Genomic DNA, 25295 nt, shown 5'->3' on the forward strand with positions numbered 1-25295 from the left:
TAAAGTCCCCAACTATCAATGTGTTTGGGTTAGAGTCAGTAGTGTTTGTTTGATGAAGTTGGGTGCTCCTGCATTTGGTGTGTAGATATTTAGAATGGTTATATCTTCCTGTAGGAGAGATCCCTTTACTAGTATGTAGTAACCTTCTTTGTTTAGTTTTTCCTTACTGTGGAAAACTTTTATTTGACCTTCGGCTATGAATGAGAGTTTGGCTGGGTACAAAATTCTTGGTTGGTAGTTATTTTTATTTAGTGTTTGGTATACTTCATTCCAGGCTTTCCTTGCTTTCATGGTCTCTGCTGAGAAGTCTGGGGTGATTCTGATTGTTTTTCCTTTATATGTGATTGTTTTCTTCTCCCTAACAGCTGTTAAGGATTCTTTCCTTGTACTCTACTGATCCTGTTTTGATCACAATGTGTCGGTGGGATGTCCTATTCTGGTCTGGGGTTCTAAATGCTTCTTGTATCTGTATAGGCCTTTCCTTCATGATATTTGGGAAGTTCTCAGCTAATATTCTGTTAAATAGGTTGCCTATCCCATTAACCTCTTTCTCCAAGTTTTCCTCAATAGCTATTATCCTTAAATTGGGCTTCCTGATTGTGTCTTGAATCTCCTGTAGCGATCTGTTTTGTTGATTGGACTGGATTTGTATTGATTTTTTATCTTTCTCTATGGAATCTAGGGAATCTTCAGCTCCTGAGATTCGATCCTCTGCTTCAGTTAGTCAGGACTGTAGGCTAGCTACTTGAATTTAAATCTTTTTTCCTTGTGACTGGTCTTTCCTGATGATTGCCATGTCATTTCTTAGGTCCTGTATGGACTTCTTTACTTCATTAACTTCATTACCTTGGTTTTGAGTGTTGTCTCTCAAATCTTTAAGCTGGGTAGCTATCTTTTCATTTGACTCTTGAAGTTCATTTATCTTTCTATTTGTGGATGCCATGAAATTCTCCATTAATTTTTGCTTTGCCTCCTTACGCTCTAGAATAATTGACTGAAGAGATTCAAACTTTTCATTTATCATGTTTATCAGTAGACTTTGTAGAACATTTTGGAAGTTCTCTTCTATCTTTGTTTGACTACTCTGCTTCCTGCTTGTTTTGAGTGGTGGATAAGACTTCATTGTTTGCCATCTTTCTTGTGTTCCTTCTGCCCATTTGGATTGGGAATGCCAGTCTACCAGCACCTGTGAGCACCGTTTAAGACCCAAAGCAGCTCTTACCAAGCACTCTTGTGTAAATCTTATAAGTTCACAATTATATACAGATACCTTGTATACCTGTCTATAAAATTAGATTTGGTGTTCCTAAAGAATACAATTTCAATATAAAAACCGATCCTGGGCCCTGTATTCAGTAGTTACTTATTTACTGTTACAACCCTATAAGCAATTCTTGTTCTTATATTAAGTTCTTTTAGGACTGGCTTTCTCTATGAACCCCTTTGATTCACTCGGATTAAGTCTATCCAATAACAAGGAGTCAATGGAAGCTGGAGGTCCAGGCAGTAAGTCAGGAGGGTAAGTTAGAGATAGTAAAGAGAAGAGAGTAAAATGTATTGGGGAGGGGTGATTTTGGTTTAGTTTCAGTGACATGGAAAAGTGGAGAAGAGTAGAATCAGTAGAAAGAACAAGGTTAAAATGATAGACAATGGAGAGTTAGCAGAAAAGAGTGGAGGTATTATTTATAGGAAAGTAATTTTTAAAGAAAGAGAAATCAAAGAGAGAAATAAAGTAAAAATACTGGAAGACAGATGCACAAAACAGAGAAAAATTATTTAAAAAAGAAAAAATAAAAAGGAAAAATACCAGAAAAACGAACAACCAAAACAACAACAACAAAAAAAAAAACTTGATAAAACAAACAGGTAAAAATGGAAAACAAAAAAACCAATGACGGGGCTGGGGATATAGCCTAGTGGCAAGAGTGCCTGCCTCGGATACACGAGGCCCTAGGTTCGATTCCCCAGCACCACATATACAGAAAACGTCCAGAAGCTGCGCTGTGGCTCAAGTGGCAGAGTGCTAGCCTTGAGCGGGAAGAAGCCAGGGACAGTGCTCAGGCCCTGAGTCCAATGCCCAGGACTGGCCAAAAAAAAAAAAAAAAAAAAAAAAAAAAAAAAAAAAAAAAACCAATGACGTTTCAGAAGTGAAAAAATTTAAAAAAAATTTTTTTTAAAGTTTAAAAAATGTTTGAAAAGAAAAAAAAATGGAGTCCTCCTTGTTTGGGTGGTCTTTCCCCAGTCTCTGGTTTCCTTGCAATGGTCTGTAGTCTATTTTCCTGATTGTCTGGTTTGACTTGATTTCAGTTTGCAGGGGGTGGATCTGTTCTCACCCTTCTCCCCTGTTGGTGCAATCCTGGGTCTCTGTGGTTTGCACAGCTTGCAGGTAGGCCTTGGGTGTTCCCTGTAGATGGGGACATGAGCAGTCTCGGGAGCCGTGGCTCCTCTGTCTGCTGTGGGGCCGTGGCCTTTAATGCCTGGCTTTGAATAGGCTGTGGACTCAGCAGGGCGGGGCGCCTCTGGCCTGTTTTACCTGGCTGAGAGTTGCTTGCCTGGGGGAGGCGGCCTCCTTGGCAGAGGTGGCAATGGAATGCAGCTCTGTTTTGGGCTGGAAATTGGGCTTCCTCTGTGATGGGACCGTTTAGCTGTCCCAGGAACTGTTTGTTTCCCCGTCTGGTGTTTCCGTGCCGCCGGTAGCTGCTCGCTGCTTTCGCTTTAAATTTAGAAATTCTGGCAGGCAGGACAGGGCACCTCTGGCTAAGCTGCAGCCCAGGACATGCCTCCGGCCTGGGCAGGGGGTGTTCTCCTGGGCAGAGCTGGCTCTCACTGGTTGGTCCCTCTTGCCCTTTTCAAAGATGGCTCCTTTGACCTCGCTTTTCCCAGGCCCACTTTAATTCCAATCTGGTCTGACCCTATGCCAGTGGCAAAGATGGCGCTTTGCTCTGGTGGTGGGGGAAGGGCTGCCCTCCAGAAGCTGCTCTGTGGGCGCGAGTGAGAATATCTTTCGTGGGGTACTCACGCTCTCTCTGCGATTTCAGGTCGTCCATGCTCAGCCGCCATCTGGAGTTTTTCTCCCTGGTCTACGCTGTGTGCTTTAGCTGTGCAGAGTGCGGGTTGCTGTGCCGGGCGCTGTGCCAGTGCCGGCACTGGCGCGGCGGTGGGACGCCGCCCAGAGCTCAAATCTGTGTTTTCAGACGAGCAAAGTCGATTTTTCCTTCCTGGCCAGAATCCCTGTACTATTAGAACTTACTCTGGCCGTCTTTGTAGGAGTAAAAGTTTCTATGGGGTGAGAAAACTGCGGTGTCGGAGGGAGCCCAGCTAGGGCTCTGCTGCTCCTCCGCCGTCTTCCCAGAAGTCCCAAGAAATAGGCTTTCTTTTCCAGAAACTTCAGTTATTTCTTTTATCCTTTAATATTTTTTAATCATCTTTAAGTAGCTGGACAAAGATGTTTCAAATCAACATGTCAGTTCATAAGTACAATGCATCTTGATCAATGCCATTCTTCCATTGTTCTCCTCCATCTCTCCCAAACCTACCCATTACCTGTTCCATTTTCACCTATGTACACTGAGTATCGGGAGTATTCCCCCTCCCTTCCTCTCTCCATTTGTCTGCCTCCACCACAAGAGAGCTCTGCATCTTCTGGAAAAACATGCTTCAGCTTCCTTATTATTGAACTGCAAGTTAGTTTTCAATGATTATGTCCCTGAAACCCTCCTCTGTACACTGGCCTTTCTGACATTAATTAGGCCATTCATCCATCCCTAATATCATCATTATGGCCTTAGGATTCTTGGGTTATTTTGAAGTTTAACATGAGATCAATCTCACCCAAACTACATTGCTAAGAGTGGAATACATTTTTGCAGAGAAACAAAGTCCTACTTGGCCTTCTTGGAAATGAAGAGTCTATGTTTCTGGAAGTACAGATTCCTTGTCATCCTATCTAGCATCTCTGCCTTTACTATGGGCTGTGGATGTTGACTGTGTGGTCCTGGGAAGTGTCATTCATCTGTTTAATTAGCCCTGAAAGAAGCACTTGTTTCAAATTAGGAGCAACAACACTTCTGCAAAGGACATAATCATGCTAACAGTGGCAGCTTGTTTAAGTAATAGGGCCTTTAAAGCTGTTTTTTAATGAGATGACTGAGCCCAGAGCTGCTTTCACACACTGGGTTTGTAGACTTCCCAAGCAGGCAGGTCTTCATCACCTCAGAAACAGACACCTCCTCCTCACCTAGGAGAATACTGATTGTGAAGTAATAAGTTGGCCACTGCTACAACAGAGTTGTAACACATTGACATCTGCAGAAACACTGCAAAAAAATCTTGGATCTTTCTTGAGCTATAATGGTTTGGACTTCTGATGAAGCCCAATACAGAGAGCATTCACAGAAGGAACCAGATCTGATCAATAGAAATGGAAAAGAACCGAGGCGACATTTTACAGACTCCTAGATTTAGAAGGGGCTAAAGACAACCATATTTCTGTACACCCTGAATTCAAGAGCCAATCCCTCCCCCACCACTCCCTTCCTCTGCTATCTTTTCCTCTCCCTTCTTTCTCTTTTATTTCTTTGTTTTAGTTTAATGTATCAAGCTCTAAATTTCTGTCACCACAAACAGACAAATCCAAATTCACCTATGAAACTTACCTTTGTATTATATTTTAGTGTTGCAAATACACCACACTAAATTGAAATTTAATATCTTCTTGCTAGAGTTAAATGAATTGTTCTAAATTAGAATTAATATACTAAATACAATGTGTGGTTTGTCATCTGTGAGGATGAGGACACTGAATTAATGATGGTGGCAGGATGGGACATAAAGTTTTTGAGAATGAATCTGGCCCTGGTGGCTCATGCCTGTAATCATAGCTACTAATGGGCCTGAGATCTATGGATTGCAGTTCAAAAACAGCCTGGGTAGGAAAGCATGGGAGACTCTTATCCCCAATTAAACACACACACACACACACACACACACACACACACACACACACACACACACATACACACACAGTGGGGGAGAGAGAGGGAGAGAGAGAAGGGGAACTTGGCTAAAATGGCACTGTGCTGGCCTTGAGTAGAAAAGTTAAGGGGCAGCTTTCATGCCCTAAGTTTAATAACCAGAATCAGTACACACACACACACACACACACACACACACACACACACACACGCACACGTTGTTTTATAAATTCATTTTTATTGTTATTGTAACAGTGGTGTACAGAGGGTCTACCGTTACATTAGGTAAAGAGCACATATGTTTTTGAACAATGTCTTCCCTTCCCCCATTCTCTCTAAGTTTTTCTGTCCTATCCTCACCCAGATGTTGCATAGTTCATTTTCAATATAGTGTTTAATGACTATCATTGCTGCATTTGTTCACCCTCTCTAAGAATGAAAAACCCATAAGTAACGTTAGAGAGGCCTGCCTTCAAACCACACAGCTTTTCTTCAATCTTTACCCATAATTTTCCCATTCTGATAATGTAATTGCAAAAGTAAATGAAGTAGTTGGGCTTATATACATAAAGCATTATTAACTGTATAGAGAGATTTCATTTTAATGCACTTGTTTAGAGACATAGACAGTGTATCCAGAGTCAATTGCTTGTTATGTGCCTTAATGATTGAAAAATCAATCTTCTCTGATCATTAACACTGTCCATTCTCCTGAAACTCTTATTACCACAGAATACTTGTTGACTCTTCCTAATAAGAGATTCAAATTAGCAGTACTGAATATCAATCTCATCTATCTCATCACAGTAACATAGATACATACAGTCTACATCAAATTTTATACCTCAGTGTACTCCAAACAACATTTTACTAGTTCAGGCTCTACAAAACATACCATCAGAGCAGGAAAAACTGGAAAGGCAGACTAGTAATGTGATTTGAATCACTGCCCCTGCGTTACAAACTTTAATATTAAGCTTCTTCTCCATAGCCTTCTAACCATGTCCATAAGCAGACAACATAGCCTATCAAAGCTGGACTCAAACCTTGTGTAATGGAGTGAGAATAGCACCACACTCCAAGGCTTGTTTGAACATTAAATAAGTAAATGCGAGACAGGTCTTCCTCCAGTAATTCTAAATTCTTCCTGAGGGCAGGAATAGACAACAAGTGTGTGCATGGGTTTTTGAATAATACTAAATATTGGTTATATCAGGGACAGTTAAAGCTATCTACTGTACATTTATTAAAGGAACAAAGTACTCAGAATGAGAAAGACCCTGGTATGATGTACCCTAACCTGATGCTGACAGAAGCAGAGTTACGTTCAACACCTCCAAATGGGGAGAATGATCCCTCTACTTAATTTTGAGGTCTTGCCTCTGGAGCTTGTGGATCTAAACAAAACGTACCATAATCACTCAGACATACATACCCCCATTTTAACCTCTATTCAACCAGCCATCTTATGACTAATTAGATCTCTGTTTTGTCAATCACAGATTTCTCATTCTCCAGATTTCGGTTTAGTATCCTGCCTGTTCAACGTCTCTTGGTCTTCACCTAGCTTCTCCCCCTGTATTTGTGAGTGCATGCCGATTAGTTGGCTTCTTGTGGTATTGTGATATTATAATCATATCACAGCATCATAAATACCTAAAAAGATGGAATTAGAGCTCGATGGTTTTACCTTACAAACATGATCCAGGTTAGATCACGCAAGATTTTCTGAGGGGTTTGTTAAAGCAATTCTCTGTCCAACCTTTCCCTAGTCCCTACAACGTATGATGGCTGAGTTTACTGGCATGTACAGAAGTCATGTGCAATGCTAAAAATGCACATCCCAGGCAGCTGCTTTCACAATTTAGGCACCATTATCCAACTGCAGGAAGAAGGCAAGAGCTTCAATAGGGACTTAGTCCGCTCCACAAATTTGATGCTCACTTAAACGAGATTTGCTTTTCTGGTGGTAAATTCCTCTCGCCCCCACCCCTTATACTGAATACTTTATCTCAGTCTGTAAAACAGTCTTTTCAATTCCATCAAAATGTTCTGTAATGATGAAGCAACTTTTTTTTTCTTTCCAAAGCAATTGGCTTTGATTCACTTTTGGTTTTTTATATTATTCTTAAAAGGCTCAAGCTCCGGAATCAATAAAACAGGACTGCATTTTCTGTTCTAAACAATTATTTACAGAGGCTGGGAACACTTGTAATTTAACAGGCCATTTAGGCAGTACAGGAGTTGGTTTGTTTGCCTTTTAACTCAATAGGACGGGGATGAAAGAAGCCATTTATGGATGAGGAAAAAAAAAATCAGCTCCAAAAGTACCAGTATTCTAAGCACACTTTATGAAGTTCTAGGACATAGCAACTGGAGAGAAAGTATAAATCTTGCAAGGTCAGGTATATTGATGCAGAGACTGTCAGCCACAGAGGCACTGAACCATGTGAAGGTGTATTTCTACAAATGAACAGAACTTAAGGGTGGCGTTGTTGGCTATCATAATAGATCTGTGGAACAGATGATTGAATATAGAGATGTATAAGCCTGGTCATGACATGTAAGGGAGTTACCCCTAGATTTATTTATGCCAAAGGCTGCAATTTGCAGTGAGCAAAAACATCTTATTGTACAAAATGGATGTGGCAAGTATATCCTGGAAAGGATTTGGGAAATAATGATAGAAATGAAGATTACAAGCAAGACCACACTAAAGCTACCAGCACAACTCTCTTCATCGCAGCACAATTTTCCATCACTAAAATATGGAACCAACCCAGATGCCCCTCAGTAGATGAGTGGATCAAGAAAAGGTAGTACATATACACAATGGAATTCTATGCTTCCATCAGAAAGAATGACATTGGCCCATTCGTAAGGAAACGGAAAGGCTTGGGAAAAATCATACTAAGTGAAGTGAGCCAGACCCAAAGAAACATAGACTCTATGGTATCCCTCATTGGGAATAATTAGTACAGGGCTAGGATAATCCTAGCAGAAGATTACAACAGTTCAATAGCTAGTACATAGGAACACATAAAATGATGCTAAGTGAAATGAACTCCAAGTTATGGAAATAAGTGATTTATTGTTGTCATTGTTATTTTCAACATAACATGTGAAATGATGCCATTTTTTTTTTTTTTTTTTGCCGTCCTGGGCCTTGGACTCAGGGCCTGAGCCCTGTCCCTGGCTTCTTTTTGCTCAAGGCTAGCACTCTACCACTTGAGCCACAGCACCACTTCTGGCCATTTTCTGTATATGAACCCAGGGCTTTATGTATATGAGGCAAGCAATCTTGTCACTAGGCTATATCCCCAGCCCCTGTCATTTTCTTTTGTCTTTCTTCCCCAGGGTTTTACCCCTGATATCACTGTTACTGATCTTGGTACACTGGGTATTGTATGTACTTTTATTGGAACTAGAGAAGGGAAGGGAAGGGGAACATCAAAATGGAGAGACAAAGGATAAAAGATGAATCAATGCAACAGCAATACTTACAAAACTATATGCCATAAACCAACTGTATAACTCATGGGAGGGGGGAGGGAAATGGGGAGGGGGAAAAGTGGGAGAATAATGAGGGAGGAGGTAACAAGTTCAATATGAAATGTACTCACTGCCTTATGAAATTGTAACCACTCTGTATATCACTTTGACAATAAATACAAATTTTAATGAAAGATGGATGCCAACATATGATGCAGAATATCAGACCCTCCTGAACAGCAGATCTGTGCTCAGTAGGGTGAGTTCTTAAAGTGTGAAGGAAGGGTGGTAGCATTTCAGACATTGTTCCAATTCTTGTTTTAAATAATTTCTTTACATTCTCTATTACCCAGAAATGAACATTTTAGCAATTATTTGTTCAATGAACATGTAAATGAACAAAAGTCTCTGCTCTGCTATTCTTTTCCACCTGAAATGACTTATTCCTTTATTCTTTTGAATACTTATTCCAAGGTCCAGAATGAACAGGTCATGATTGCCTTATTGTGTGTTTTTAACACAATGCATCTCCACTTCTGGGACTGCCTGTAAAATACTTTCACATTGCTCAAGTATTAGATCAAATGTCCTCTTTTGTTGAGTCTTAATTGATTTCTGTATTTTGAGTTCACATAAACCAAAGTTCAACTGTCTTCTCATATAGTCTACAAGAAAAAATATCCTCTTTATTAGGAATATTGACTGTTATCAATATCCTCAGTTGGAATCTAAGAGTAGTAGTCTTTATTTTCATCACAGAGACCTTATATGTATGCAAAATGTATCTGGTAAATAATTTTTCACAAGTAATACGTTCACCCAAATCATTTTGATCATGTCATGAAGCAGACAACTGCACTCTATTTCTTTCATTTTCCTGGTCAAAGCATCAGAAATTGATAACATATTGAACAGTGCTAATTATAACAAAATATAATGCAAGCATCAGAAAGTTACTTGACTTACATTTGATAAGTCATTTATCATGTTGCACACTGCTGAGGCAGGAAGATAAATATTTTATTTTACTCTAGTGTTACCTGGATACTCGGCCCAACTCTTTACATCTGTTTCATTTAATTTTCACAAGCATTCTATGAAATAGATATGCTCATCAATCTCACTCTACAAATGACAAAAAGGAGGCTTAAGAACTATATATTTTTTCCAGATCACAGAGCTAGGAAGTAACAGCCCCTGGCTTTTATTGAATTTCACTATTTTACTGGTAGAGTATGAATTTGTGAGCAAATACAAAACTACCAATCAAGTGGGTAGAGACTTTCTCGTTCTGGTTCTCAGGTGAAGACCTAACCATTCCCTTTAGCTCCTGCCTCACTTTTCCCACCTGAAATTGGGATATCATTTCTACCCAATCAAAGAAAACTGAACAACAACAACAAAAATCACCCGTGGGTACCTAAAAAAGAAAATCCTTCTGACCTATCAAAGGGATTTATAGGAGAATATTGGTGTGGGCTCGTGACAACGTGTACTTGGAAGGCTGGATAGCAGTTAGCAAACAGCTTTCAAAAAGTCCCAAACCAAAGCTTAACGGGAAATTCTCAACTCCAAAGAGCGTGAGAGGACTCAGCTTGTACTTCCTGTGAGAAGTCAGCCAAGGGGCTGAGGGGAAGGATACTACATACATACTGCTTAGCCAAATAGGCTGCAAATTCACAAAAGCCATTCTACATTCCTGGAGCCAGTTTTTCTGGGGTTGTGCTACTGAAACAACAACAACAAAATACCACCCCCCCCAAAATGTCCTCTGAAAATATTAAAGAGAAGATAATAAAATAACAAGCATTCATGTCCAAAAGGAGAAATCCACCTAGTAGGTCATGAATAAAAGATTCGTTCATTTTCCTATCGTGTGGGAACATTTGAGCAAAACTTCCATTTAGTAAAGTCCTGGTTCATCGCAAAAATAGATTTGGTTATCCATCTCAGTGTCTTATTCACCTCTAAAAATACATTATGATACTTTAACAAACTTGCTTAATGTCTTACAACACTGTATTTTTTTTTTTTTTACTATTTCTACTTTTCTTCGGTAATTTTCTGTAAGACGTATTACCTGGTAGACTTTTTTGTTTTTTGGTTTTGTGTTTGTTTCGGATTCTCAGGATGGCAAACTTATGTGAAAGAAATAGAACCAATCTTCCTATTTTATCACTTCTTGGTGTGGTATGTCATTGTAGTATGTTTAGTTTTTTCTGGTCCTAGGGTTTGCACTCAGGGCCTGGGCACTGTCCATGAGCCTCTTTGTGCTCAAGGCTAGTGAACTGCCGCTTGAGCCACAGCACCACTTCTGACTTTTTTGAATACTTTATTGAAGATAAGAGTCTCACGGGGACTCTTCTGCCTGGGCTGGCTTCAAACCATGATCCTCACCTTCTAGCCCCCTGAGTAGGTAGGGTAACAGGCATGAGACACCGGCAGATAGCTAGAGTTTGGGTATTTCTCATCTTGCTCAAGATATTCAATGCTTGAGATATGTTTTCTATTAATTTTTTTGACTGATAACTCTAGTTTTAGTGGATTCTAAGACCAGTATGAATGTAAATACCACAAATATGAACATAGGTTGTAAGAAAAAGTGATTTCATTCTTTTCTTAGCCTGGCTGTATGACTTCCCTCGCTATCCATAGGTCTTCTTAGACTGTCTCACTTCTTTCTGCTTAAAGTGTTAGTTATCTATTTTTAAATGTTCAGAGTCAACCATTTCATCTGTGAGCCAAATCACACTGCGGTGGGTAGATCTGCTGAAAGTGTAGGTAAATAAACAGTATTCACCCACTATAGGGAAGACAATGAGCTTGATGCTTAAGGGGAGCAAAACCAGCTTGGTTTTACCAGCACTGAATGCTTTTGGAAAGGAATAGAGTCAGGAAATCCTAGGCAAACGAGGAACTAAAACGGTTGTTTGTCACTATAACTAGTATTGAGATAAAAAATAATAGGAGAGCCTCCTGGGACCAACGGCCTTCCTGAGAAGACAGGCATTACAAAAGAAATGACCATCGAAATGGCTATTATGAGGGCTTATATAATATAATTTAGGAAGATACTGAGAAAATGTTATTATTTTACTCTAGGAAATTAGGTGAATCTCCTATGAAGTGAAACATTAGTGTTCAAATGTTAGCAAATATAGCTTAAGTGACTAATAAATGCCTTAACTTTCTCCCCACCCCCAACCCTTTACTCATTTCAATTGAGGAAGATAAGTAATCAACACATAAGAAAATTTAAAAAAAAAACAACTAAGTAATTTCACTAATGGTGAAGTGTTACTTGGATTTCACCTCGGACTAGAAAGATCTATGATGCCAGCCAAATAAAGATTTCTACAAACTAAAAGCTCTGGCAATCCTGAAGCCAAAATGGATAGAACCCACCCGGGCACCATTTTCCCACCGATTTCTGCATCCCAGTGACATTTTTCCCCCCAAATATGCAAAGCACTTGCTTGTCTGAGGTGTGTGCTTAGGTTGCTCTCCCCACAGCTATTCTCGGAGAGATCATTTCTTTACCACCTCCACACACAGACCTGCTTGTACGGGAGGGGAAAATGGCCACCCACACTCCCCAGAATTGTCAACCTAACCTGGCCCACTACCATAGCCACAAGGCAGGAGTCTCAATCTGCATTCAGATTAAAGGCAAATAAGACTTCATCCAACACTCTGACAACAGTGGGCCCCTTCCAAATTCTCACCAGCGACATAGGAATACCATGTTAGCATCTCATGTCAGTGGCACAGAGAACACTTCATGGACTGTGGAAAGTTTGGGGACATTGCTCTTTTGCCTGGCTTTATCTCCCCCCAAGCTCTCGTCATCCTAGGCTTTAATTACGCACTCATTGGCTTCCTTCCTTTCACATCTAGGAAGGCAGAGCATTTTATGTACTCTATCATTTCAAAGCATTTTATGCATCCTAAGCGCTGGGGGGAGCATGTGATAAGACTAAAGCACTAATTTGGAGAGGCAATGAAAGCCTTGTGTAATTAGGATACAGTGAGCTAGTAAATTGACTATTTCTATTGTCTAGGACTTAGTCATCAAAATGTTTATTTTTGGAAAGAAAACTTTAAGTAAGTTAGGTGAAAAATTAAAAAACAAGAATGCACATGGTGTAAATGAAAACTTTATGAAAATACGTTTCTTCAATCCCATTTGTGCCCTGGTTATATTTAAGATGTCTATTTCCTTAGCTAAAGGTCATCGTAGATGGAAGCATGGATTCTACCCTGTAAAATAAAGTCTACGCCTTGGACTGTGATTGCCATGAGAAGCTACTGAAGAGCTCAATGCGGGGAGGGACTTGCGTGATTTTCAAGTTGTGTTGCAATGAGCCTGGGCAAACGCAGGAAGCTCACGGGACAGCATAGCTTTGCTCACCATGATGGCTATAATTATGTGTAGTCCCCAGACAAGAGGGGCAATGGATCACAGTAACACAAATGCAAGTGGCAAGACGTGTAGCTAATCTATACCCAGAGACCGGCCATGGGGTTCTGGCAGGAATCGAACATCCGTGGACCAGCAGTAGTGGAAGGCAGTGAGGTGAGATCCAGGGAGAGCAGATGGAGGCATCGGCCGAAGCCAGACGAGTGAGCAGCTCAGTAACATACTTAGGGGTTAAAGTAGCTCACACCGAGTGACTAATTACCTACCGGCCATAACCATCGTAGAGTTTGGCTTGGACCACAGTCTGGGCATTGCTGTTACCTCACTCAAAGCAGGAGCCTCATGAGCAGTTATTTGGTCGAGACTACCAGTTCACTTTGAGTCAAGCTTTAGTTCAGGCACCCGGATCTACCTCTGCATTAAACTGTCCAAACGATAACTCGATTAAAAGATTTAAAGACGAAAAAGAGAAAGATTTGGGATGATTCGTAAGCAATTGTTAAAGAAGCAATGGAAATATCTGAAAGACACCTTTCCTCCCCCCCTCCCCCCCCAAGTCCTGGGCCTTGGACTCAGGGCCTGAGCACTGTCCCTGGCTTCTTCCCACTCAAGGCTAGCACTCTGCCACTTGAGCCACAGTGCCACTTCTGGCCATTTTTCTGTATATGTGGTGCTGGGGAATCGAACCCAGGGCTTCATGCATATGAGGCAAGCGCTCTTGCCACTAGGCCATGTTACCAGTCCCGAAAGACACCTTTTTTTAAAAAAAGCATATTTTCCAAAATAAGCTGTTAATCAGAAACAGGAAGATTTTTGAACCCGGGGCCTGGCCCTGAACTCTTTTGCTCAAGGCAAGCGCTCCACCACTTTGATCCCCAGCACCACTTGCAGTTTTCTGGGGGTGAATTGCACCTAAGAGTCTCCCAGACTTTCCGGGCTGGCTTCCAACTGTGGTCCTTGGGTCTCGGCCTCCTGAGTAGCTAGGATGACAGGTGTGAGCCGCTTGCACCACGAAAAGGAAAGCCTTTCTTTTTTAAAGCACAATTTATGCAATGAGTGACAAACAGAACGAGAAGAAAGAGAAGGGAGGCGGAGGAGGAGGAGAGAGGAAGGAGGAAGAGGTGGAGGAGGCAGGGGAGGAGGAGGAGGAAGAAGAGGAAGAAGGAAAAGAAGAAGGAGAAGGAGAAGAAGAGGAAGAGGAGAAGGTGAAAGGAAGAGAGGGGAGGGTGGCTGAGGTGGGGCCCAGTGGGGTGGACTGAGGGGTGGGGTAAGGCAAGAGGAGGAGAGCGTAGAACAGCCCCCCCTTCCCCCCCCTTCCCCCCCCCCGACCCAAGAGGGTCGGGGCAGCAAGCTTTTCTGTTCAAATGCGGCTCAGCAACTTTATTTATTCATTTTTTTTTTACTATGTATCTAATTAGGTTACAGCAATCATCTTTCATAACATAAATGACCTCAGCTTACTTTAATTGCATGTAGCAAAGCTCTGATTTCTAAAAGATCACAGTATACCTATGGATTGGTACAGGACTACTGTGTGAATATGATTAATTCTAATCTTTAAAAATTCTGGTTATTGTTATGATATTAATTAGCTTAATGAAGCATTAATATAGATTGAAAGTGTGATACTAGCAAGGCTTTAATTTTAGAAATCAATATCGCATTAACCAGTTATTGCTGTATCTTTAGGTATCACCAGATTAATATTTTAGTATAAAAGGAGCGACATTCCAATAGGAGGAATAAAAAGGGTTCAATTAATATGATATAGTTATTTTTAATTTTCTTGAAAGGAATATACTTTTTTGTGTGTAGAATATAGAATTACTCTGGGTCTGTCTTTCCCTTAGGCTCTGATAAGCCTGATCCATTTCATTCTTAATCTTTGTGGTAATGGGAATATTTAAATCATTTAATAGCTATAATTTAGTACCCTACACTTACTAAATGAATAAATAAATAACACAATGAGGTCCCCACCTGGTTAGTCAGGACAGTGAGCATTGGCTAACTTACCCATATAACCAGTAAGTGAATATATTATTCTGTTCTTTTTGTAAGCATAGAAGTCTGAATTAGTGACCAGTCTTAGAAACTTCAAAGATGAAATCTGGCAAGGGGCTTAGGAATCATTGAAAAGCCACTGTCCTAATCGCTGGCTCATCTCCTGTGTCTCTTCGGTAACTACAGCCTCAATGTACCCATCGGTGACCCACCCTCCAGTCCCTCTTCCCGGAAGGTTCTGCCTGCAGGTCTGTCCTTGATAGTTCATCATCTTGACATTTGTCTGGCTGCCACCCTATCAAATCTAGGCCTTCTCTACTCCACCTTTGCCTACTACCTTTCCCTACACTGCTATTTAGTTTTACTTTAGCTAGCATTATGACTGCGTTGTTTATGCGTTACTCTACACATTCTTAATGGGAGTGAGTTTTTGCTACGTGTCCACGGCTCTGCCCGTAGTGGTATGCCTCGGAGCCTGGTGCAAAACAGGGCCCACCAATAATGTTTCAGTGGTTCTAGTACATTTCCTTCAAGCGGGATAATTTAAGGCATAGTGATGAATGATATAATTGAGGTAAGAACCTTCATTTTCTATTTTCAAGCCAATAGAAAATAATTACCCTACGTCATTCAGTGTTTCCCCTATTTTTTTTTCTATAATAGTTTCAGAGATTCAGAGCCTAGAAAATGGCTCGTGTCTGTAGTGCTAGGCTACTCAGAAAGATAAGATCCTGAGAATCACAATTAGCAATTAGGTCAGACAGGAAAGACCATGAGATTCCATCTCTAAAATAACTTGGAGGCATGGCTCACGGGGTAGAGTTCCAGCCCAGCAAGCAAGAGGAGCAAGCACAAGGCTCCGAGTTCAAAACTTAATATGGCCAAAAAAAATCAGGACTTAAATTAAGATGGTTGATCAATTTGGAGTTGACTATGACACAGGAGGAGGAATAAAGGTCAAGTTTCAGTCTCCCAAAGGAAGATAGCCGGCTTGGTCAGTGCCATTTGACCTTAAGACCCCCTACCATATCAGTCTTAAGCATATATCTAAATGAGTACAAATCACTAAACAGGATAGCCACCTGCATATCACATATACATATTATATATATATATATATATATATGCAGCTGCATTCACAATAACTAGACCATGGAATTAGCTAATGTACTGCACTACTAATGAACAGATTTTATAGGTACATACACATGTATATGTATACCGTTATATATGCAGATAGGTATGCATGTAATGTACATTGTATGTATATGTGTGCATGCATGTATATGAGGATGGCCATGTTCAAAAGCACATAGTACTCATCTATCAAGTTGTAAGACAACTTTTTATATTAGTAATGTATGCTAATTCAAAAATAAAACTCTGCCATGCATGCCATCTCTGTCTCTTCTCAAAAGTCCTCCTGAGGGCACTGAAAACCTTTCAGAAATTGATGATTATGATAATAAAATGAACAACATTCATTTGGCATTATATACCTGTCAAACATTAGGCTGTTTTTACATGCTTTAGCATTTAGTATTTGTGATAGTTTTAAGTTGGTAGATTGTTGTTAGATCCAGAAGCAGGGGTGGGAGAATACAGGGTGGAGAGAGAGACAGGAACAGAGAGAGAGAGAGGTTAATTTGGATCAAAATTGTGTGGCCATATTGATAGAGCATTGAAGGAAAAAAAGGACTAAAAAACAGCAAACCTTAGAATTGAAAACAAGCACAACGTATCAGGCTGTTTAGATTTGTATTCTTTTCCAGTCACAGTGTGATGACAACATCAACATTGGCAAAAACCTTCACTAGATCGTATCTTATTGATCACTAGAGCCCTGTGTTGTCAGCCAGGTCCAGTGGCCAGAGGCTTACTGATTGCTTGCCTATCATGACGGCTCCTCCAGCTCCTAATGGGAAAGTGTCAGCCTTTGGGCCCCAAGGACAAAAAGATTAATAAAATTCACAGGCTTATTTTTCACAGGTGTTTCTCACCCCAAAAGAAAATCAATCCAAATCTTGCATTTCTCAAATTGATTTTTTTTCCCTGTGTTACTGTCAGAAATTACAGATTTCCTTTTAAGGTCTTCAAATGTCTCTAATGTTAAGATGAATGACACACTTAGGGAGTAATTAATTTAGAGAGAATCTCTTTAAGCTTTTATTTGAGGAATAAACATACTTTAAGTTTGGGCGATGTTTAAGGCTATAGAATATTTGTCTCTCAAAGAATGAAGTACAAGAGTAGAATCCACTGAGTCTTATGCCATTTGGAACTAGCATTAACTAGAAATAAGCTTACTCAAATATTTACACTGACACTGGCTTAATAGTGTGCTGAAATGTTTAACAATACATAAATAAATTTAGGTACATTGCTATTCACATATTTTATATATATATATATATATATATATGCTTCTTTTCTCAAAAAGCTTCACAAAAGGTTTAAAATATTTTCAAAAAGGTCAGACAGCACTTTTAAACTCAGTGAATTTAATAGATCCTCCACAAAAAAAAGGGTTCTAACTTATCTCTCAAGAATAAATGTCTTTGTTTAATCATGTGTAGATAGGACCTAGGTGTGGTAGACTTAGAAAGGCAGATATAAATTCCCTGGGTGAGTTTCTAAGAAACGCATGCGGTTATGGTGCTCACTTTCCCCGTGCATAAAAATACAGATGTTGAAAGGAGTGACTTTTGTCTCCAGTGGCCGGAACACTTGATCTAAGGACTGACTTTTCTCATTCATTGCTATTTCCTCAATAGAATTCAAAAGGTTACAAAAATACTAAAATGCATTCGAAATACATGTGTTTGTGCATTGCCACAATTTTTTTCTAGGTTAAGGAGCAACGGTGTTTTTTGTTTGTTTGTTTTTTAATATGGCTACTTTCTCAAGAGAGTTGATGACAACCTTCCTACTCCAATTTTAAGAGCTACTATCTAATTCCACCTACAAGAGGCTATAACTTATAGTTGTTAATAAAATACATTCTGGAATCAACCTGTTTGATGTCATTACTAAGCTTCCAAATAGGTGTGTTCTGACCTTGCACAAGTGATACAGTTTCACGGTAGAACAATTGTCTTCTCAATAAAAACAGTTAGAACACCCATATGAGGCTGTTTTGTAGGCCGGGGCCCTTGAAGGCCCAGTAAATGATTGGATATGTGTCAGGACAGACACAAGTGATTCTCACTAGCTGTCTTTTGCCATCTACCCATAGTGTTAATTCCCTGTGGCTCACAAATGGTGTTAAAAATATCTACCCTTGGCAGACAATAAAAAGTTCCTCACCCTTGGAAGACTTCAGAGAGGTTTATACAGATAAATGCTTGTCTCAGAGTGTGCTGAAACTGATGTCGAGGTGGAGGAAATTACTAATGAGAATATGTAGCCCTTCTATCCTTAGCTGAGTTTTGTTAGTACCCAGCCAACAAACACCTGCCTAGACTTACGTCTATTTATATCAGTTTGCTCTCAGAAGCATATTTTATCCCAAATCCTTAACCCTCCTAATATACTGTTTAGGTAATGGTTTTTAAATGATTTAAATATACTCTATTTTACGTTTTGTTTTCTCAGTTTCCACATTCATAACACTTATTCTAGGTTATTTCACACACATATTTTACCTGAAAAGAGTGAAGATAGGAAAAAAACCAAATTAGGTGTGTATGTTGATCCTCAGCATGGTGATACTATTTCAATTCTTAGGAGTACGTATTTAGCAGGCAACTGTTCACTCTCGAGTGTAAGGCAGACTTGTTCTCTAATCGCCAGAAATCTGTAATAACAATCTCTGAACTAAATTCACCTTTGAAGTACATTTTGTACTTAAATATTTTGAAAGATTCTTCACACTTCTTAATTATTCTAGACTTGAGACATGACTTGAAACATTAGAAAGAGCCAGACTCAAGGTGGCCTTAGTTCTAGTACATATTACTCCTCTAATTAGCAGTGAGATCTCCGAGCAGCCCAGATCTTGGCCTTTTTGTGCATAAAATGAAGGCTGGGAGGAATTGAATAGATGACACATTGCTGCTCACATAATTCTGTGACCCTCGGCTCCGAAAAGGAAGTCAATCACAAGTAGATTGAAGAAAAAGGAAGAACATCTAGTAGTATACTCTACAAAAATATATATATATATATATATATATATATATATATATATATATATATATATATCACAGGAATATAATACGGGTCCTGTCTGGGGTATGGGTACTGGTAGGAAGGAGCAGGGCTTAGAGGAGGCTGAGGGAGAGGATAAAGGAGGTTGAATATGGTCAAAATACTTTATATACATGGAACAATGAAGTTGAGATTGATCTAGGAAGGAAACAGAGGGAAGGCAAAAAACATGCATTGTATATCTACAGAGAGGGACATGTCAAAATGAAACCTCTTTGTACAACTGATTTGCACTAATAAAATGTGAGGGAGGGAATAAAACTTTTTGAGGTAGTCCTATTGTGTAAACTTGGAGATTCAACACTGCTTTTTATTTCCTTCCAAGAGTAAACTTGAAAGAAATAACGGATTGTAGTTAGTGGCCTAGGGCGTGGCTTCATAAGTAACCGGTGGTTTTAAATAAGAAGAAAATTTTAGCTTCGCCTTGCACTATATGCAAAAAAATCAAAATAAAACTCAGGACAGATATAGGATACCAGAAACTGTAATAACAATAGTAGAAGAAATCATAAAGGAAAAGTATAGATAACCAAATTACTTGTGAATGTTACTAATAAATAACCAACTGTTACTTATTAGATCAATTAAAGAGGAAAGAAAACAAAGGTTTTTCATTTTTCTTCTGTATTCTTGTTAGGATGTTCTACCTTTTCACATGTAGGTCTGAGTTTCTTGGTATATATTATTTCTTACTCTTTGAGGAACTACGGCAGTTACAGTCCCAGGCGTGAATCTCTGGTTAAATAACCTCTTCTTAGGTCAGATCTTGTTTGAGAGCACAGGAGGTTCTGTTATATTTCAAATGTCTCCTTTCCCATTTCCCTCTTGCAAGTATAAGTGGATTTGTTTTTCTGGCATTTACTATAAGAACTTGGTAAAAATTCTTCGAGGTAAAACTCTCCCTTGGGTTCCCATGAGGTCTCTAGACCTGTTCAAGCTGCCTCATAAGCAGATACAGCTCAGGACTTCCTTCCTACCGTGGCCCTCGGATTCCTGCCTTAGTACTGTGTGATTCTCTGTATTCATAGTTTGGGAACCGTAATTCCTTCTCCTCCAGATCAAAGATGAGTTGTTCATGTTTTAGTTCGTGAGCTTTGATTTCTCTTGCTGGGATCATAACCTCCAAGCTTCTTACACACTTAACCAAAACGCCAGGTATCCAGTTTTAGAAACACAAAATCACCTATGTATCTTTCACAAAGAAAACACAACAAGATAGCTATCGCAGTTCAAAGGATAGAGCAAGATGAAATATGATGTAAGTGATATTTGTCAGGTTATAAATATTTACAGATATGGAAAGGCAGCCACAATACTCACCTAGAGAAGAAAGATGTTGTTTTTTAAAGTTGATATTTAGATGATTCTAATTTTTTAAGTTAATAGGGATGGGAACTTACGCATACTGTGTATAAACTCTGAAGTTACAGAGTGAAGTTCACAGTTGCCTCTGGAGGCCATAATTATAAATACGTGGCTGTGTGTGTGGACTTTTCTCATTGGTGGCTATGCCTTGAGGCTTGCAGGGGTATGGGCAGGAGTGTCGATCATGACATCTGAATGAATGGACGAAGTCCTCAGAATAAAGTGATCACAACAGAAAATCCATTCACATGAAGAGGCATATTGCTTTGGAGAAGAGAATCCATTCATGTAAGAGGGATACTGCTTTGTAGAAGAGAATGTCCTCTGGGAATTCTGTCTTCCACCTTCATTTTCACTTTTATTTCCCTTTCCTTTTTCCTCCCTGACAGAGACCCTCCAGCTCACGTCTCTGGTCCTGAACATCTGAGTCCTTGAAATAGCCATAGTATCTATGTTATAAGACGCATCTGCACCTCTGAGTACTCTCATCGGCTGTTTGCCTACAACTAGCTTATAAGATCCTCATCTTGTACTCTGAAATTTTAATTACATGAATAACAATATATAAGAAATAAAATTGACTACTTACTAATTCTGGGGATTACCTATGGGACTATGCTAACCTACTGTATTATGATAGTAACACCATGAAGTTGGCATGATTGTGTCCCTGTGTAAGTTAGGAAACTGAACCTCAGAGCCCATAAGAACTTATCAGGATCAAGGAATTAGTGTCTCGCAAAATGTGCAATACTCCAAATGCCCCCTCATATTGCTTTATGCGCTAGCAAGGATTTAGCAAGTGCTATTTACCACAGTGTTTGACTAGTCTCTTCTGACTGTGGCTAGTAAGGAGAAATTTTGTTTGAAATTGCTGTGTCCTCTACTAGATGAGCAAAGCAACCCAGTGCTGGTGGCCTGCAGTCAAAGTACTTCCCCAAGTATGCAATAGTTCTTCAGACAAACAGCAGGATCCTAGGTGTGCGTAGGCCTTTGACCTTTGCTAAATCTGGGGTCATGGGATCCCAGAAGAAGCAACTTTTTAGAGATTTTTAGCATTGCTTGTTCAATCCATATTAATCCTGTTGTTCTAACTTGTATCCAATTATTCTCCTTTTCTTTTTTTTTTTTTTTTTGCCAGTTCTGGGGCTTGAACTCAGTGCCTGAGCACTGTCCCTGGCTTCTTTTTTGCTCAAGGCTAGCACTCTACCACCTGAGCCACAGCGCCATGTCTGGCCTTTTCTGTGTATGTGGTGCTGAGGAATCGAACCCAGGGCTTCATGTATGCAAGGCAAGCACTCTACCACTAGGCCATATTGCCAGCCCCTCTCCATTCCTTAACTAGTCACTGTATGACCTCTCTGACCATACTCACAGGGTCCTCTCATTTTAGAAACCCACCTCTACTTTCCTTGTCTAACGGGAAGATTTTTACTGAGATCTGTTTTCTGTGGCCCTCCTTGAACTCCAGCCTCGCATCTTTACCTCTGCTCCTGAAGTTCTGCACAGCCTCAGTCACTAGACGTTGCAGTTCTGCGTAAGGTACATGTGTCTTGCATGACTGACAGCTCTTCAGGACACAGTACTTGATCTCTTCGCAGTTCATGGCATACATACAGTAAGTGCTCACAAATAGTCCTGTGTTAAGTGGGATCAGTGAGGTCCTAAGTCTGGTACCGATAAACTATCCATGTCTGAAGCTAGTAATAATTTCTCAGGAGTGTAATTCGCTGAATTGCTTGCAATGATTTGAACAGATGGAAGAGTTCTGAGCTGGGAAACACTAAGGGAAGATATCCTAGTTTTCAAATTCTCTCTATACGATGTCTTGGTGTGCACCATTGTAAAAAGTTCTGTACCAAGATTTTCAAACAGTTCCCAGATTTTTATTGAAAAATCCATTGCCTTGAATTTACCACTCCCTTCCATTAGTGGAGATAATTGAAAACTGAAGTCAACTGTAGTGACCCTTAAAGTGCGCCCAGAAGACTTTGAGGCACGGCTATCCGTGCACTGCACCGCTAGTGGGTATCGTAATGACTGTCATTCCAGCAAGATGTATTTATTAAACGTCGGTGAATTGCTAAGTCCTGTCAAACGCCTTCTGGAAAGAAGCCCTGTGTGGTTCCCTCCCTGGTGGGAGGGGCTTTGCCCAGGGCAAGGCTGCTCCTGTCATTAGCCTGTGATGAGAAGGCATTGCAGAGCCTCTCCAGGAGGTTAGAAGAAAGTTGCTCTCCAACTGACAGAGCCTTCCTTCTCATTACTGGAAATGGCAGGCAGGGGAGGAAGTAGGTCAGGGCAGGCTCCCTCTCCCTGAGATTACACCAGGAGCAGTTTCTGGCCTCTGCCATCCAGACTGTTTAAGTTCCCTTCCCTTGTTCAGTGCGGAGCCATATGCTAGAGGTCCACAAGTCACACGTTTACAAAGTACAATGCTCTCTCCACTGCATGCTCATTAATCTGCTCCTAAAACGTAATGATTTTTACTATCGCCTGTACGTTGTTGGTTGGCCCTATCTTCGAACTGAACAGGGATCAGATCTGCAGCGATTTGTGCGACTTTGATTGATTTCACCTCTGGGGGGAAAAAAAATGCACCAAAAGTCAGCCAATTCTATTAATAATAGAAGAAACTGATTCTGAAAGACTTACCTCCTTTAGGAAATTGGTTATTCCTTTTATTATACCTAATTTTTTTTAAATATAAAATGTCCTCTACCAAATTCTCCTAAAGAATTTGTGAAAAGCAAAATATTTTCCCTAGAGATTTTTCTGAAGCAAATTGTTTATCCAAAGATAAAACAATGATCTGGAGAGTTATTGAATCTCAAGATTTTAGGGATAGAGGAAAATTTAGAGATAACCATAACTACCTATTTATTTATTTCAAAGACAGGGAGAGGCCAGAGATTATTAGCCTTCAAGGCCAAGCTGAGGTATATAGCAAGATATTTTATATATACACATATATGTGTATAATACATATATATATCCATAAATTTGAGAGATTAACTGATTTTCTGTTACATATATAGGGACAGGATCCCACTTAGAACTCAATTTGATCAGGGAAGTACATATTTTTAATTAATTTTGTGCCAGAGGAATGAAACTTGCTTTTTCAAGTTACTGAAATAGGATCATAATGTGCACCTGATTTTAATCTCCCAATACCGTTGAAATGATTACACACAATCCTCTAAAGACTAAATCCTCTAATGCCAGAGCAAACATCTTGACCTGACAGGAGGTGTCAATTCCAATTATTAATACGGTATGCATATTTTGAACAAACAAATCATTCATCAGCCAAAGTTTGTTAGCTACTCAGTTCAGAAAAAAATGGAAAAGTCAGTGAGGAAGCAATTCTAAATTAATCTCTCCAGAAAGGTTGAGTGCCATGTCTTAGTAGGTATCAAAAGAGCAAAAACAAAATTCAAATATTAGACTGGATTCTTACCTTAGGGTCTCATAGATATACTGGGAAAAAAATATGGCTGGCTTTCAATCATGGCAGACAGTGTGAATTCGCGGAGCTAAATCTGGCTATGTCTTTAAAAGGAGGAACTTCTCCTCTTGCTTCCTTCTGGTCCGGGATGGTTATGGAGAGTGATGTAATGGCTGTGGCAAGCACACAGGGCTGGGAGTTTGGCAGAGGGCACTTTAAAGAGATCAGGAGGTCAAATCAAGTGTGATGGCTTGTTTGCCCGAGGAGGAAAGGGCCTATCCTCGGAGCTGTCTTAAGAGCATTCCCAGAAACTATCCTGACCCAAATGCAGGCCAATTCCTAAGTCTAATACATCACTGTGGGTTCTTTTGGAGATGCGTTTTTTTTCCCTTCTCTTAGTCTTTCCATTCATATTCCATGTCACAGCCTCCCCACAAGTGCCCAACCCCCACCCACCCATCCACCTGTCCACACACCCCTCCTCCGCCAAGCCTCTCAAACAGTGCTGTAATCTAGCCAGCCACTGGATCAGAAGCAGTATTTTCTTTCTAGATTATGAAGCAATGTTCTTAAGTTTTTTTTCGTTGTTATTATAAAGATGATGTAGAGCAGGATTACAGTTCCATATACCAGGTAAAGAGCACATTCCTTTTGAACAATGTCACGCCTTCCCTTTCTCTCCCTCCTGTTCCCACCCACAAGTTGTATAGCTCATTTGCAACATAGTGATGAACAGGGATGCGATTCTTCACCCAGCAGGGTTTTGTGGGTGTTTTTTGTTTTTGTAAGAGAGAAAAAAGGGAAGTAATGTGGTCCTTAGGGACATTGTGAGAGCAAGAGAAATAATAGAATTTCCATAGTTTGAGTATCATTAAATGAACATTAAATACACATAAATTACACTTCAACGTATAAAAGCAATGGCTTAGAATCACTATCCCAATTCAGCTTAATAAAGATGCCTTTGTGTGCTGAATTAAGCTCCACTCATGAACAACATGGGAAAAGACTTTGTGCTTTTGACATGTGTGATTTATTTGGGGATGGTCTACCAAGAGGCAAAAGAAAGTACCGTACAGCTCACGTGTCCCGGCCAAGAGGAAGTGGCAGAGAGGGACAGAAATTGAAGCCGTGCTGGTCACCCAAAGACCATCTACCCCCAGAACTAATGGTGAAGCGTATATAAATGGAAAGGCTCGTCTTCCTCTATTTACCTGGTAGATGAGGTTCTCTGGGGACGTGCTCAAGAATTCAAATAGAATAGTAACATTCTCCGGCAAAAAAACTCTACCAAGATCTTCCATGACCCACGTGATGGGACAACACACTGCAACTTCTACGCCACCCAGGGCTCTGCTCCTCTCCTCCTATCCACCAACTCACA

This window comes from Perognathus longimembris, chromosome 22 (genome assembly GCF_023159225.1).
Source record: "Perognathus longimembris pacificus isolate PPM17 chromosome 22, ASM2315922v1, whole genome shotgun sequence".
Classification (NCBI taxonomy): domain Eukaryota; kingdom Metazoa; phylum Chordata; class Mammalia; order Rodentia; family Heteromyidae; genus Perognathus; species Perognathus longimembris.